This window comes from Xenopus laevis, chromosome 1S (assembly GCF_017654675.1).
Source record: "Xenopus laevis strain J_2021 chromosome 1S, Xenopus_laevis_v10.1, whole genome shotgun sequence".
Lineage (NCBI taxonomy): Eukaryota > Metazoa > Chordata > Amphibia > Anura > Pipidae > Xenopus > Xenopus laevis.
The window spans coordinates 193740233-193756439 of NC_054372.1; the positions used below are offsets into that span (position 1 = coordinate 193740233).

Consider the following 16207-nt stretch of genomic DNA (forward strand, 5'->3'; position numbering starts at 1 on the left):
TCTCAGTGACTTCTGATATCCTTAGCATTTACAGTAGGGGGTACATTATCCTTTATGATGATACTCAGAGCTTCTGAAACTCTACTACAGCAGTATTGTGCCTTTAAGGTGATTTTGGATCCAAAATTTGGTTAGGGGTCAGGGCCCAATGACAATGCCAGTGCTATATCAGTAATTCAGAAAACTGTTCCAATAAACATTCCCTCTCACTGAAGGTGGGGGTAAAGGATTCCCTGAATAATTAGCTCGGGGGTCCCTGGCTGTGACATGGAGTGTGAGAGAGGTTACACATAGCCCATATCATGCAGCATGCAGACAAGACGTAAGAGCAAGCAGAGGTTAATAACCTGGAAGTATAGGATCTGAGTATATGGGAGCAAGTGAGAGACAAGAGTTCCTCCCCATTGTCACTGAGAGTCGAGAAGCAATGGTGCAGCGTAGAGCAGTGCGAGTGAGGGAAATAGAGTTTGTCCAGGACACACAAATATGTCCGCAAGTGGCGTCAGGCATAACTGAAAGACAAGGGGAAGGAAAGAGGGAGAGACATGGAGGAAAAAGGGAAATGTTCCTTTGAGAAATCTGATCATATCATTTCAGCAATGAAAGAGAAGCTTGTGTGTCCGACCGTTACATGAGATTGGCCAAACCCTTCATTATAAAACCATTGTTCACTGATAAACATGTCGTTCTGGGCAATTAGTTCCAGACAGTCGTCCTCTACAAAGGGACATAAAGTAGCCCAATATGGTGTGTCATGTAGTTGAATGTAAAGTCCTGTGCTGTTTACATGTCTGACTTCCCATTAGAAATCATTACATTACACTGACCAGGTCTGCCCCACACCTTGACCTTTGTCATTTACTGAGTCCCACCGCAGATCCCAGAAACACTGGCATAACAAGATGTTACTCGGCCCCACAGCAAATTCATTTTAAAATCCACAACCAGAGGATGTCCTTTTTTACCAATACTTATTGAAATTACTCATTTATTAAAGGAGGAGGAAAGACTAAAAGTAAGTAAGCTTTATCAGAAAGGTCTATATAAATACACCAGTAACCCCTTAAAGTAATGCTGCTCTGAGTCCTCTGTCAAAAGAAACATCACATTTCTTTCCTTCTATTGTGTACTCATGGGCTTCTGTATCACACTTCCTGTTTTCAGCTTAAACCTCCAGGGCTTGGGCTTGAGCATGCTCAGTTTGCTCCTCTCTCCCCCTCCCTCCTCCCCTCCCTGCTGTAATCCAGAGTCCAGAGTCCAGAGTTATGACCAGGGAGAGAATAAATATAGCATTCTATCTTGCAATATTGCAGCTAATCAATTGGCAATAAAATGCCTCCGTAGCTTTCCTTCTCCTTTAAGGCCTCATGGGGCCCCAATATCTCCTGGGCCCCCCTGTAGCCTCAGGTTCTCCTCTGTAGTTATTTCCCTGCCCAGAGCTGATCTCAGGAAAAGTGTACAGTTGCCATTAGTGATGGGAATATTCTACACACACACAATGGGAGACTACAGCTGCCATCTTTCTTTTGCTTTGATCCGATCAGCCTCCTTACTCATTAGATCAATGGGACCATGTTAGATCAATGATCCAGTCCGCAGACCCTCCCAACGTCACTATAGATATGGGATCCGTTACCCAGAAACCCGTTATCCAGAAAACTCTAAATTACGGAATGGCCATCAGCCATAGACTCCATTTTATTCAAATAATCCTTTTTCTGTGTAATAATAAAACAGTAGCTTGTACTTGATCCCAACTAAGATATAATTAATCCTTATTGGAAGCAAAACCAGCCTATTGGCTTTATTTAATGTTTACATGATTTCTAGTAGACATCCAAATTACAGAAAGATCCATTATCTGGAAAGCCCCTGGTCTGGAGCATTCTGGATACCAGGTCCCATAGCTGTAATACAATATAGGGGGCTATAATAAACTCACTGCTTCTTTCTCACCATCAAACCATACAAGAGAACAAGAAGGCATGCCTTGAGTTGAGAAGGATGGTGGTTTCAATACATTCAAGACATCAGCTTGTTTATATAAACTATAGTAGTACTTATCTGCAATCTACTGTGTATCCTGTGCTTGAATGGCTGCCTACATGGCTACACAACATCTTGTTTATATAAACTATAGTAGTACTTATCTGTTATCTACTGTGTATCCTGTGCTTGAATGGCTGCCCCCATGGCTACACAGCAGCTTGTTTATATAAACTATAGTAGTACTTATCTGTTATCTACTGTGTATCCTGTGCTTGAATGGCTGCCCCCATGGCTACACAGCAGCTTGTTTATATAAACTATAGAATTACTTATCTGTTATCTACTGTGTATCCTGTACTTGAATGGCTGCCCAATTGCTACACAGCAGCTTGTTTATATAAACTATAGTAGTACTTATCTGTTATCTACTGTGTATCCTGTGCTTGAATGGCTGCCCCATGGCTACACAGCAGCTTGTTTATATAAACTATAGTAGTGTTTCTGAAGCAAACACACCAGTTTTACCAGTGCAGGGAAACATTACATTGTATTTTCATTACTTTAAAACATTTTCATTTTTTGGTGTCACTGTTTTACTTTAATTCAACTGCTTGGCCTTCCCAAACAATGACATTGCTCAGAATTGGACAGTCCCACTTTCACGCAGCTTTAACTGTGTGACTGTAACTCGCAGCTTCATGTCCCTTTAAGGCGGAGAAAGCTCTTTTTGTCTTCAGCTATGAAATGTTATATTTTTATATTTTATGCTGGTGGGACAGATCCAGATAAAGAAAGGAATTTTGGGCAGGATGAAACAGAGCTGGCTAATTGTACAAGCATCATGGTGCTCTGCACTGCATTATCCCCCCAGGTGAGAACATGCAAAATGGCATTAAATTGAAGGAATCTCACACAATACCGAACTTGCTTCTAATTATAGGCCCTTGCGTCTGTGGTTTCATGTAACTGAAATGAGGAGCGAGAAAGGAGTCCTGCTTGTAACATTCATCATTGAAATGAGTCAGCCCTTCTCTGATAGCCATTTGTTGAGTGTGGGAAAATATGAATCATATGAAGCCACTTATTGCAGATAGAATGACATTGTTTCTCACAGATAAAGCCCGTGGTGATATACCCCAGAATATCAGCCATCCCACAGGTCCCAGCAGGCCGCCTGCATCGTATCACCGATTGCGCTGCTGTAATGCGTGTGTGCGAGGAGACACTGTGGCACCAACACTCTGTTTTATCACTTTAGATTAGGGGCCCTTTTCTCTAACTGATTGAAACAACATGAAGAAATGATTATTGGCTCAACAGAAAGGAAAACTCCATATGTGCCATAATGTAGCTAGAGCCTCAGACCAGGCTTTAAGGGAATAAAAGTGCCCTCTCCAGACAACAGAGCATTGCTCCGCATGTTGTGAGGATATTGTGTGTAATGTATACTATTCACACAGCAAACAGAATGCCCCAGACCAATAACCTTACATAGGTAAACATAGGATTCTGATGGTCATCTCAGCTTCAACCTTGAGATTTTTGTTTGTAAAAGAGCCTGCATGAATCACAACCAAAAATGAACTGGGCTTACTGAAGTAGAACTGAACCCATGTGTGCCTCAGGTTTGTGCAAGGGGCATGTTTGTAGGAAAATGGTGTTGGGGGGCATGGGAGAAGAATGGTGAAGTAGGACATTAGGTTCTTCTTTATATTATTCCAGATTCCGTGATTGGGAGAAAATTTGGTTGGGGGGCATGGGATAATAACAGCGAAGGAATAAGATGTTAGGTTCTTCTTTATCATTTTCCAGATTCCATAGTCAGGTTTGTGCAAGAGGCATGTTTGTGAGAAAATGGTGTTGGGGGGCATGGGAGAAGACTGGTGAAGGAGTAGGACATTCAGTTCTTCTTTATCATTTTCCAGATTCCATTTTCAGGTTTGTGCAAGAGGCATGTTAGGGAGAAAATTGTGTTGGGGGTCATGGGAGAAGACTGGTAAAGGAGTAAGACATTCGGTTCTTCTTTATCATTTTCCAGATTCCATAGTAAGGTTTGTGCAAGGGGACAAGGGAGAAGAATGGTGAAGAAGAAGGACATTCTAGATTCCGTGTTCGGGAAAAAATGGTGTTGGGGGGCATGGGATAATAACAGTGAAGGAATAAAATGGTTGGCTAAGATTCAACCTTGAGATTTTTGTTTGTAAAAGAGCCTGCGTGAATCACAACCAAAAATTACCTGGGCTTACTGAAGTAGAACTGAACCCATGTGTGCCTCAGGTTTGTGCAAGGGGCATGTGTGGGAGAAAATCACGTTGGGGAGCATGGGAGAAAAATGGTGAAGTAGGACGTTAGGTTCTTCTTTATATTATTCCAGATTCTGTGTTAGGGAGAAAATGAGGTTGGGGGCATGGGATAATAACAGTGAAGGAATAAGATGTTAGGTTCTTCTTTAACATGTCCCAGATTCCGTAATCAGGTTTGTGTAAGGGGCATGTTTGGAAGAAAATGGTGTTGGGGGGCATGGGAGAAGACTGGTGAAGGAGTAGGACATTAGGTTCTTCTTTATAATTTTCCAGATTCCATAGTAAGGTTTGTGGATGAGGCATATAAGGGAGAATGGTGTAGGAGGACATGGGAGAAGAATGGTGAAGAAGTAGGACATTAGGTTCTTGTTTATCATATTCCAGATTCCGTGTTAGAGAGAAAAAAGTGTTGGGGCATGGGATAATAACAATGATGGAATAAGATGTTAGGTTCTACTTTATCATGTTCCAGATTCCATAGTCAGGTTTGTGCAAGGGGCATGTTTGGGAGGAAGTGGTGTTGGGGAGCATGGATAATAACAGTGACGGAGTAAGACATTAGATTCTTCTTTATCATGTTCCAGATTCCATAGTCTCAGAGGAAGCTGTTAAGGGGACACAGCTCCTATTCACTTTCAGATTGCCATCAATGGGCTTCTCTTAATAGTGAAAATGTGCTAGCTAAACTATAAGGTAGATGAATGTTCGATATAAATAATTGTGCACATGCAGACTCAGCTTGGTTTGGACCTGTAACTGGTCATTGTTGTGTTTAGTGAGTTTAAACCGACATCGACATACTTAGACTTGCTGTTCAGTCATGATGGCCTAAGCGTTTTTTTTCATGGCTAATTTGGCAGGGACAAGGGCTGAAGCTCAAGAGAAAGGATGAGTGTGGTTTGGATGACTCCCACATAAAACAACGGTTTATGAAATGAGTCACATTTCTCATGAAAGGCAAGAGAAACCTGGTAACCTCGGAAGCCCTAACTGATCTGAAATCTCATTCTCAGAGGTCACATCCTCTAATTAATTCAGTATAAACAAGTAGTACTTAGTGGAAGACAAGCAAAGCCCTGGGTTATGTTTCTACAATGTTTGGTTCCACTTAGAAGTGGAAAGAGTGAGGAAGAAATGCCACTTTGCAGATAACAACTTGGAAGGAAAGACAGAAATTAATAAACTACAAAGAAATCAGGGCCACCAAAATATAGAACTGCTCCTACCAACAAACCCTGTTAGAGGAGAGGGGGCTGTGGTGAGAGGTAGAACATAAAGGAGGAAAAAAGTATTTTGTTTCCCTTTTTTTTTTCTCTATTAAAGGAGAAGGAAAGGCTTGAAGCACTTGGCGCTGCCAAATGTTAGGCACCTCCAAGTGATTGTAGTTACTTACCTGAAACTGCAGGCCGGTGCTCCTATCGGAAGAAAACTGCACCGGCCCGGGGTTATACCAGTGAGTACCATGGAGCGATCCACTTCCGTCTTCTTCTGTCTTTAAATTTCCCGGGGCAAATGCAAGTGCAGTTGAACGAAATAGCCGACTTTTTAGTTGAAGTTCGGCTTTTCACATGTGCAGCTGCACGAAGAAGGAGGAAGACGAAGAAATCTCCGTGGTGCTCACTGGTATAACCCCGGCCAGTGCAGTTTTCTGCTGATAGGAGCACCGGCCTGGGGTTTCAGGTAAGTAACTACAATCACTTGTGGGGTGCCTAACATTTGGCACCCCAGGTGCTGAAAGCATTTCCTTCTCATTTAAGGTGCAATAAAATGATTAATCCAGGAAGAAATAATTAGAAATATTATCTTTTTGTTCAGATGGGTCTAGTTGGAATCATTACGTCATTACAGGGTAAATGGGAGAGTTTGAAGGATCTTCTTGGAACCCTGAGCCCCTGGTTGAGTTGCTTGAGCAAAGGAGCTTGAGGACAGGCTCAGGGGCGGAACTACGGGGGGAGCAGGGTGTGCGAGCGGGCCAGGGCCCGCACCCCCTCAGGGCCCCCCGGCAGTCCGCGCGCCGCATATTCCCGGGCCGGTTCCAGGTGTATGGAGGGGGGCGGGGGCCCGGCTGCGCGTCCTGCGCGTCCTGCGCCAGGGCTCGCCCCCCTCTAGTTCCATTTCTGGACAGGATGTTTTTTTCTTACTGAAATATTTCTGTGCCTATGAATTACCCAAAAAGATCATGGCATAGCTGCACTTTATAAAAGGTTACAATTACCAAATATTTACACTTTTTTTTTAAAATTCCCATTTAAAGCAACCAACCAAGTGTCATGCTAGTTTCAATAACTCGTGAGACAGTGGTGTGACTCAAAGGGAAAGTTCCATCAGAGAGTGTTTTCAGGTGTTCCTCATAGAGGTACTTGGGAGTACTGCAACACCATGTTTTTAGCAAGAAGATGCCAATGATTGGTCTGTGTGCCATTGCCCTAAAGGTTTACTTTATGTATTGTATTCACAGGTTCTGTGCTTCTGTTTACCTCAGCTCAACCATATCTCTTTCACTTTCACAGCGTGGTACATGGGCAGTTGCTGAGTGGAGGCCTCCTGGCATTGCCAGTGTCCACCTCAGGCGGAACCTTTCCCATGCGTTGCTATGGGAGGCAGTGACGTAATCTCATTGTAAAACCAATCTCAGATTTTTTCAGTGAATACAATTAAATCTTCTGATAATGGATCCTTTTTTGGCTTGTGGGATCCAGGCTCTGATACTGAGAGTGTATCTAATGCCCTTGCCATAAAGTAAGACAGAACTGCTGCTCTTGGACAGAAAGGTAAGGGAAACAGTCAAATGATGGAACTAAGGCATGGATTGCAAGACTTCACACAAGATTACACATTGTTTTAGCCCCCAGAATATCACGTTAAAGATTCTATCCTGTTTAATGCCTCTTTACCAACAACACAAGGTTCAATGATCTAGGCTTCAGCTGTATATGGCATGCTGGGAGTTACAGTAAGTGGGGCCCCTCAGGCTCAGTATTGGGTCCACTTTTGTTTAACTTGTTCATTAATCACTCAGGGGAGGGGATTGTAAGTAATGTATCAGTGTTTGCAGATGACACAAAATTATCAGCCCAATTATTTCCATCCAGGATGTGGCACTTGCAACATGATCTTGACTAACTGGCAATCTGGGCAGCTAAGTGGCAAATGAGATTCAATGTTGATAAATGTAAAGTCCTGCACCTGGGATGTAACAATATCCACTTATACCCTTAAAGGGACTAAAGCAATGCCAGTCAGCAGCATCAAGGGCAAATAAGTAGTGATGTGTGAATTTATTCACCAGGCATGGATTTGTGGCGAATTTCCGCGTTTCGTCGTCTGCAAATGTTTTCGTGAAACAGTGGCGAAAGTTAGCCGGCAGAAAATTAGCCGCAAAAAAAAATAAAAAAAGTTGTGCGTCAAAATTGGTGCACGTATAAAAATTTTGCATGTCAAAGTTATTCGGACGCCCATTCACTTTAATGCATTCGGACGAAATAGTCGCGCATATAAAAATCGTCACTCACATCAAAATTGTTGCACATTAAAATTATTTTAAAGCCCGTTGCCTTAAATACGTTTCGCAAATAAGGTCTTGAGCTGTATTAAAAGGGGCAGCGAGTCACGGGAGGAGGGGGTCCCACTGTATAGAGCACTGGTAAGGCCCCATCTAGAATATGCCGTACAGTTTTGGTCTCCATCACTCAAACAGGACATTATTGTATTAGAGAGGGTACAGAGAAGGGCAACTAAGCTGGTAAAGGGAAAATCTTAGCTATGAGGAAAGACTGGCCAAATTGGGGATGTTCACACTGGAGAAGAGGCGATTAAGGGGTGATATGATAACTATGTATAAATATATAAGGGAATCATATAATAATCTCTCTAATGATTTATTTACCAGTAGGTCTTTCCAGCTGACACAAGGTCACCCATTCCGATTAGAAGAAAAGAGGTTCCAGCTAAATATTGGGAAGGGGTTTGTTACAGTGAGAGCTGTGAAGATGTGGAATTGTCTCCCTGAATCAATGGTACAGGCTGATACATTAGATAGGTATAAGGAAGGGTCGGATGCTCTATTCACCAGTAGCTCCTCCCAGCAGACAGGAGGGAGCCAATGAGATTAGAGGAGGGAAAGGGGTGTTACAGGGAGAGCTGGGAAGTGAATCAGTGGTACAGGCTGATACATTAGATAGGTATAAGAAGGGGTTGGATGGTGTTTAGCAAGTGAGGGAATACAGGGATATGGGAGATAGCTCATAGTACAAGTTGATCCAGGGACTGGTCCCATTGCCATTTTGGAGTCAGGAAGGAATTGGATAATTGGAGAGGCTTCAGATGGGTTTTTTGCCTTCCTCTGGATCAACTGGCAGTTAGGCAGGTTAAAAAATGTTAAAAGATTGAACTTGAGGGACGTGTGTTTTTTTTCAACCTAACTTACATACCTACTATGAATATTGCAGGTTGGACAATCCTGCTATTAAACTACTGTTACATAATATGATGTGCCATTTGAACATCCATAAATATCCTGTTAACCAATCCCATCAGAGCAGCCCGGGGCAAATGCCCTCTCTGCCCTTTATAGAAAGGCCCCTCCGTGGTGGTACTGGCTGCACAGTAATAAGGACACCGGCTGCCATATTTCCCCATTGTGTGCAAATGTTATATTAGACAAACAAACAATGCTTTTAGAATTGTTTGGAAATAAATATATAAACTTTGCACTTAGCCAGACCACAGGAATCCCTACACTGAAAACAGTTTATAGCTTACCCGTTGCAAACATGGCCACCAACAATGCAGCACCGCGTAGCAACGTCTGGCCGGAAGAACCGCATTCCTATTAGGAAGGTCAAGTGTAACAGGTGTACTATTCAGCAACCCCATGGAATACGCTAGGGGGTATTTTTATTATAAATTATGGTTAATAAGATTATTTTGATTTGAAGGAGAACTAAAGCCTAACTAAAGAAGAAGCTAGAAATGTTGTGCATGATGTTTTGTGCTTCTGTACCAGCCCAAGGCAACCACAGTCCTTTAGCAGTAAAGATCTGTGTCTCCAAAGATGCCCCAGTAGCTCCCCATCTTCTTTTCTGCTGATTCACTGCACATGCTCTGTGCTGCTGTCACTTACTGAGCTTAGGGACCCACTCACAATATACAGTACACATAGAATAGAAATGTCACAATATAAGGCTGATTAGTAATTAATACACATAATTACTACATGGCAGCACAGAAACCAGTGCAATTAGCATCAGAATTTAATAATCAGCAAACCTGTAGCATCAGCTTATATTACAGCCAGGGAAGCTCATTTTCTGCTGGATAATTAGTGACGAGCCCTAAGCTTAGCTTCTCAACAGCCAATCAGAGCCCACTGAGCATGTGAGTGTCACAGACACTTTCCAAGATGGTGACCCCCTGTGACAAGTTTGAAGTCCTGGATCATTGCTGCTATTGACAAGCTCAAACTTTAGCCTCGTGCAATAAGTTCAGTTTATAAAACATTGCATTTTTAGCCACATTCATTTTTTGGGTTTAGTTCTCCTTTAAACCTCGTACAAGTGCCCGCACTCAGGCTGAGATGGTCAATCACACCCTGGTGGCAGTTAAAGGGTGACAGTTAAAGGGTGACAGACAGTTAAAGGGTGACAGTTAAAGGGTGACAGTCTCTGGCAGAGAAATAAATGTGCGAAAAGAAAAAAGAAATATAATGTAATTGTTACACAAATGCTGTATGGGAGGTAACTCGTGAAACATGGTGGGACGTGCTGATGAGGTGCAGAGAGGGGATCTCATTTTGAAGTATTGGCACAGAACAGTCACAAGTGGGGCAGAAATCGCTGTATCGCTTTGATAAGGGCATTAAAGTCGCGGCTACATGTGCAAAATGCCCGGCTGTCTCATAACATGGGGAAAATAAAGACTAGAAATGACAGATAAAAGGGCAAGTAAGAATGTGGAGCACATGAAATGAAACAGAAAGGGAAGTAAATGACTAAAAGGACTAGAAATGAGAAAAGAAAGCAGACAAGGAGCTGGTCAGGCCGCAGACAGAATGTGACACTATTGGGAAATGTCTCACTAATGTGTCTCACCACTGAGTAACCTCATAGTATAGATGTGCAGACAAGTGGGCCGTCACCATTGTACCATAGGTTCCATTTCATCACGGCATGGATCTCACCAGCCTCACTTAACCAGCACAGTGCTGGGGGGGGGGGAGTGAAGCTCTTGGTTAAACTACAACTCTCAATATCCCTCCATGAGCCATTGGTCAGAATTCATCATTTTATTGTCACAAAAGTCAGACCCCACACCACGAGTTTGTACCATACAACTCTCTATAGTAGGGCTGACCAACTGGCTCTCCAAGACATATTTATGGTCCCATAGGTTTCATGTTATACCAAGTGGCCGCCATATTGAAACATTAGCGCTACCGATGTAAGGGGAACACAGCGCTGCCATAAAGTTGTGAGCTGAAGATCTAAGGAGAGCCCACTAATGTGCCATTGGTCCATTGCAATTGGAATTGCAAGTCTGGAATTCAAAAGTAAGAATCTGCTTTGAGGCCACTGGGAGCAACAGCCAAGGGGTTGGTGAACAACATGTGTGCGTACTAGCCACTGGATGGGGATCACTGTACTAAAAGCTAATTGGGAGATTTCTGCCCATGCCTCTTGCTCCATCTCTATCAGGAGGAGGGTATAAACAGGGTCGGACTGGGCCGGCGGGACACCGGGAAAAAACCTGGTGGGCGCTAGCTCTTTTGGGCCCGGCAGCCCAGACCCACTCCCTGCACTGCCGCTGCTTACCTCCCTGCCTCACCCCGGCTGTGGCATGCAGGAAAAGGTATGCGCATGCGAGGGGGAGATGCATGTTGTGGCTGGGCTGGGGGAGAGGGGGCTCAGCAGCTGTGGGATGGTGTGAGGGGCCCCGGAGGCTGCAGGCCTGGTGGGTCCTGGGCCCCCCAGTCCGATGCTGGGTATAAATACAGATGACTCCAGAAAAAAAGGGTTGACAGGTCTGAGCAGTGCACTGCAGGGTTGTTACTGACCCAATAAATGATGAATTCTGCATAACAGTTTGGAATTAGGAACAGACCGATACAAGATATATATTTATACATATACTGATATATGATCATTACTGTTGATAATAAGTAGTTATTTGGAATGCATTAGAGCTTCTCACAGCACAATATATATATATATATATATATATATATATATATATATATATATATATATATATATATATATATATATATATATATATAGATAATGTTTATTGGGGTACTGCACTCAGAGCTTACATTACAGGGCACAGACCAGGTATAAATATAAAAGAATGAACATGCAGTAGATGCTCTGAACACTGATTATTACTATGTTTTTCCATCCAATGCAGCTTTTTCTTCTTTTCCATCGCCACTTCTGTTCTGACAATGAAAGCTACAAACCCCAAAGGATTTCTATATACAGTAATGCGCTTTCTATAACATGTTTATTGCATTTCAACCTGTGACTGACCTACCCTGAAAAAATTGAACGTTGGGCTAAAGGAATATACATTAGGTTCCAGTGGATATTGGCAAGAGTATAATAAGCTGATTAAAGCACATTACCAAGAGACAAGCACCACTCAAGCCTTTCTCCCTCTGCCCTTTGCTGACACTATGCTCCATTTATTTCACTATAAAGCTCTCAAATTGCATGGCCGGATGTAACGGGGACCCAAAGCAGTGGAAGGATGCATTAAAGGATCATGGCACCCACCCAAAAAATTAATGTCAAATTGATCACAGTGCTCTTCTAAGAACAAAGCTGCCCAGAGCTCACTGAGCATGTGCAGTGCCACTGACACTTAGAATATGGTGAGCTCCTCCATGACCCAACAAGATGCAAGATGGGAAGGCCCAGTAGCATCAGTTTCTATGAAAAATCTAATTTTTGTTATGATTTCCAACCCCAAAGCTTAGCTTCTCAACAGCTGCCCAGAGTTTACTGAGCATGTGCAGTGCCACTGACACTTAGAATATGATGAACTCCTCCACCGCCTTACAAGATGCAGGATGGGAAGGTCTTGCAGATATGAAGGCCCAGTAGCATCAGCTTTTATGAAAAATCTCATTTTTGGTATGACTTCAAACAACCCCAAAGCTTAGCTTCTCAACAGCTGCCCAGATCTCACTGAGCATGTGCAGTGCCACTGACACTTAGAATATGGTGATCTCCTCCACCGCCTAACAAGATGTTAGATGGGAAGGTCTTGCAGATATGAAGGCCCGGTAGCATCACCTTCGATGATGAAATTAATTTTTTGTTATGATTTCCAACAACCCCAAAGCTTAGCTTCTCAACAGCTGCCCAGAACTCACTGAGCATGTGCAGTGCCACTGACACTCAAAATATTCCTGCAGACAAACTTGAAGACCATTCCTGTTATAGGGTTGCAGAGGCTCTGGGCTGGTACAATAAGTTCAGAATATAAAACACAGTATTTCTAGCCATATTTATTTTTGCCTTTAGCTCTCCTTTATGATGCGGGAAGGATGTCCAGATTTTACTCTGTTCGGGTCTGTTGCTCCCGTCACAATGAGTTTCTGGCAATTTGGCCAACAGGCTGCATGCAACAGCAAGGGGCCCTCCAATTATAAATTCATTATATGAATAAGAATTTGGAATTAGCGGGAAGAAGAACAAATTCTGCAAAAAGGCCCTGAACCCAATAGCTCTGCTTTAGAGATAGATTCTGCCCTCCGAATGCCAAACCCTGAGAATGACCATATATTAGTAGGGATGCACCGAATCCAGGATTCGGCTTTTCTCAGCAGGATTCGGATTTGGCCAAATCCTTCTGCAAGGCTGAACCGAATCCGAAACTGATTTAGTTCGGTATTCGGGGGTTTGGCCGAATCCAAAATAGTGAATTCGGTGTATCCCTATAAGTCAACTGAAAAATCACTCAAAAAATCACTCAAGCTTTATATTTCTGCCACCCCCATGTGTGCCGGGGGCAGGTTAAAGGGGATGTTCACCATTAGATTAACTTTTAATACGATGTAGAGAATGATATTGTGAGACAATTTGCAATTGGTTTTCATCTTTTATTATTTGTGGTGTTTGAGTTATTTAGCTTTTTATTCAGCAGCTCTCCAGTTTGTAATTTCTGCATTCTGATTGCTGTGGTCCAAATTCCCCTAGCAACCATGCACTGATTTGAATAAGAGACTGGGATATGAACAGGACAGGCCTGAATAGAAAGACGAGTAATAAAAAGTAGCAATAACTATACATTTGTAGTCTTAAAGAGCATTTATTTTTTCAGATGGGGTCAGTGACCCCCCTTTGAGAGCTAGAAAAAGTCAGAGCACACTAATAATTAAAAAACTATTTAAAAAAATGAAGACCAATTGAGAAGTTGCTTAGAATTTGCCATGCTATAACAAACTAAAATTTAACTTAAAGGAGAAGGAAAGGTCTTTTAACTTGGGGGTGCCAAAAGTTAGGCACCCCCAAGTGATTGCATGTACTTACCTGAAACCCGTGCCGGTGCATCTATTAGGAGAAAACTCCACCGGCTCAGGGTTATTCCAGCGAGCAGCCCGGATCGATCGTCTTCTGGCTTCTTCTTTTTTCTCGCGGCTGCGCAGGTAAGTACATGCGATCACCTGGGGGTGCGTAACTTTTGGCACCCTCATGTAAAAAGACCTTTGCCTTTAAAGGTGACCCACTCCTTTCAGACCTGACCAAAGGCAAGTATAGCCACAATAATATAATAATAAAGGCTTGTCCTATGGACTAATTAAATACTGCTCTATATGAAGTTACATTACTAATTCTGGACCTCTTTTACTTTGGCTCATTAACGAGTATCACCGTTTTCATCGTCCTGCCTCCAGAGTAAGTGATTCAATGACTTTATTTCCATTTGTGCATCAGCCATTCCTTATTAATGTAACAACAAATTATTCACGTGGCTAAACCTTCACAAAGTGACTGACACCAGACAGTCTGGACTCATAGCCAGTCACAAGGTCCATTTTCCAAATAGGGATTATTAGTAAGCCTTGAATGACGCCAAGCAAATAAACATGAATACACTGAATACAATGTACTTGGCAAGGTGAGATTTAAACAGCAGTATCATTATGAAAGGCTGAGGGATTCTCATCTGTTCATGGGGCAGCAGCCCTTTATTATAGAGAGAGGCCCTTCAGCCCTGGCAAGCAATATGGCAGCACCACAGGTCTCACTCATACAGGTAACTACTGACAAATATCTGTGTGCATAGTAAAGTAATAATCCAGTACAAATAACGAACATTCTTATTGCGTTAACTCAAATTTTAGTATGTTACAGAGTGGCCAATTCTAAGCAACTTTTAATTTTTTTAATAGCATTACAATTATTTGCCTTCTTCTTCTGACTCTTTTCAGCTTTCAGTTGGGGGTCACTGACCCCATCTAAGCTCTGTAAGGCTACACATTTATTGTTCTTGCTACTTTTTATTACTCATCTTTCTGTTCAGTCTCCTATTCATATTCCAGTCTCTTATTGATAACAGTGTGTATTTGCTAGGGGAATTTGACCCTAGCAACCAGATGGCTGAAATTGCAAACTACACAGCTGCTGAATTAAAAGCTAAATAACTCATATATTAAAGGGGAACTATATCCCCAAAATGAATACTTGAGCAACAGAGTGTATATCAAATTAAATGACATATTAAAGAATCTTATCAAACTGGAATATATATATTTAAGTAAATATTGCCCTTTTACATCTCTTGCCTTGAACCACCATTTTGTTATGGTCTGTGTGCTGCCTCAGAGATCACCTGACCAGAAATACTACAACTCTAACTGTAACAGGAAGAGATCACCTGACCAGAAATACTGCAGCTCTAACTGTAACAGGAAGAGATCACCTGACCAGAAATACTGCAGCTCTAACTGTAACAGGAAGAGATCACCTGACCAGAAATACTGCAGCTCTAACCGTAACAGGAAGAGATCACCTGACCAGAAATACTGCAGCTCTAACTGTAACAGGAAGATATCACCTGACCAGAAATACTGCAGCTCTAACTGTAACAGGAAGAGATCACCTGACCAGAAATACTGCAGCTCTAACCGTAACAGGAAGAGATCACCTGACCAGAAATACTGCAGCTCTAACTGTAACAGGAAGAGATCACCTGACCAGAAATACTGCAGCTCTAACCGTAACAGGAAGAGATCACCTGACCAGAAATACTGCAGCTCTAACTGGAACAGGAAGAGATCACCTGACTAGAAATACTGCAGCTCTAACTGGAACAGGAAGAAGTGTGGAAGTAAAAGACACAACTCAGTTAATTGGCTCATGTGACCTAAAATCTATGGTTTGTTTGTATGCACCGTGCACAATCCCAGGGGGCGGCCCTTATTTTTTAAAATGGCAATTTTCTATTTATGATAACCCAATAGCACATACTACTAAAAATGTATATTATTATGAAAATGGTTTATTTACATGAAGCAGGGTTTAACATATGAGCTGTTTTATGTAATATATTTTTATAGAAAATACATTGTGTGAGGGATATAGTTTCCCTTTAAACAATTAAAACAAATTGCAATTTGTCTCAGAATATCACTCTCTACATCATACAAACAACGTGCAAACAAAGTGCAGATTTCCGTATGCCAGTTGTAAAGAAGCTCTTATATACAGGTATAGGATCCCTGGAAAACCTGTTATCCAGTAAACTCCGGATTACCATCTCCCATAGACTCCATTTTATCCAAATAATCCAAATTTTTAGAAAATGATTTCCTTTTTCTGTGTAATAATAAAACAGTAACTTGTACTTGATCCCAACTAAGATATAATTAATCCTTATTGGAAGCAGAACCAGCCTATTGGGTTTATTAA

The 16207-nt window shown here is 42.1% G+C and overlaps 1 pseudogene; it reads right to left on the minus strand.

Moving 5' to 3' along the window:
* LOC108705483 overlaps window positions 1–16207 on the minus strand; it is a 214721-nt pseudogene that overhangs the window by 122044 nt on the left and 76470 nt on the right.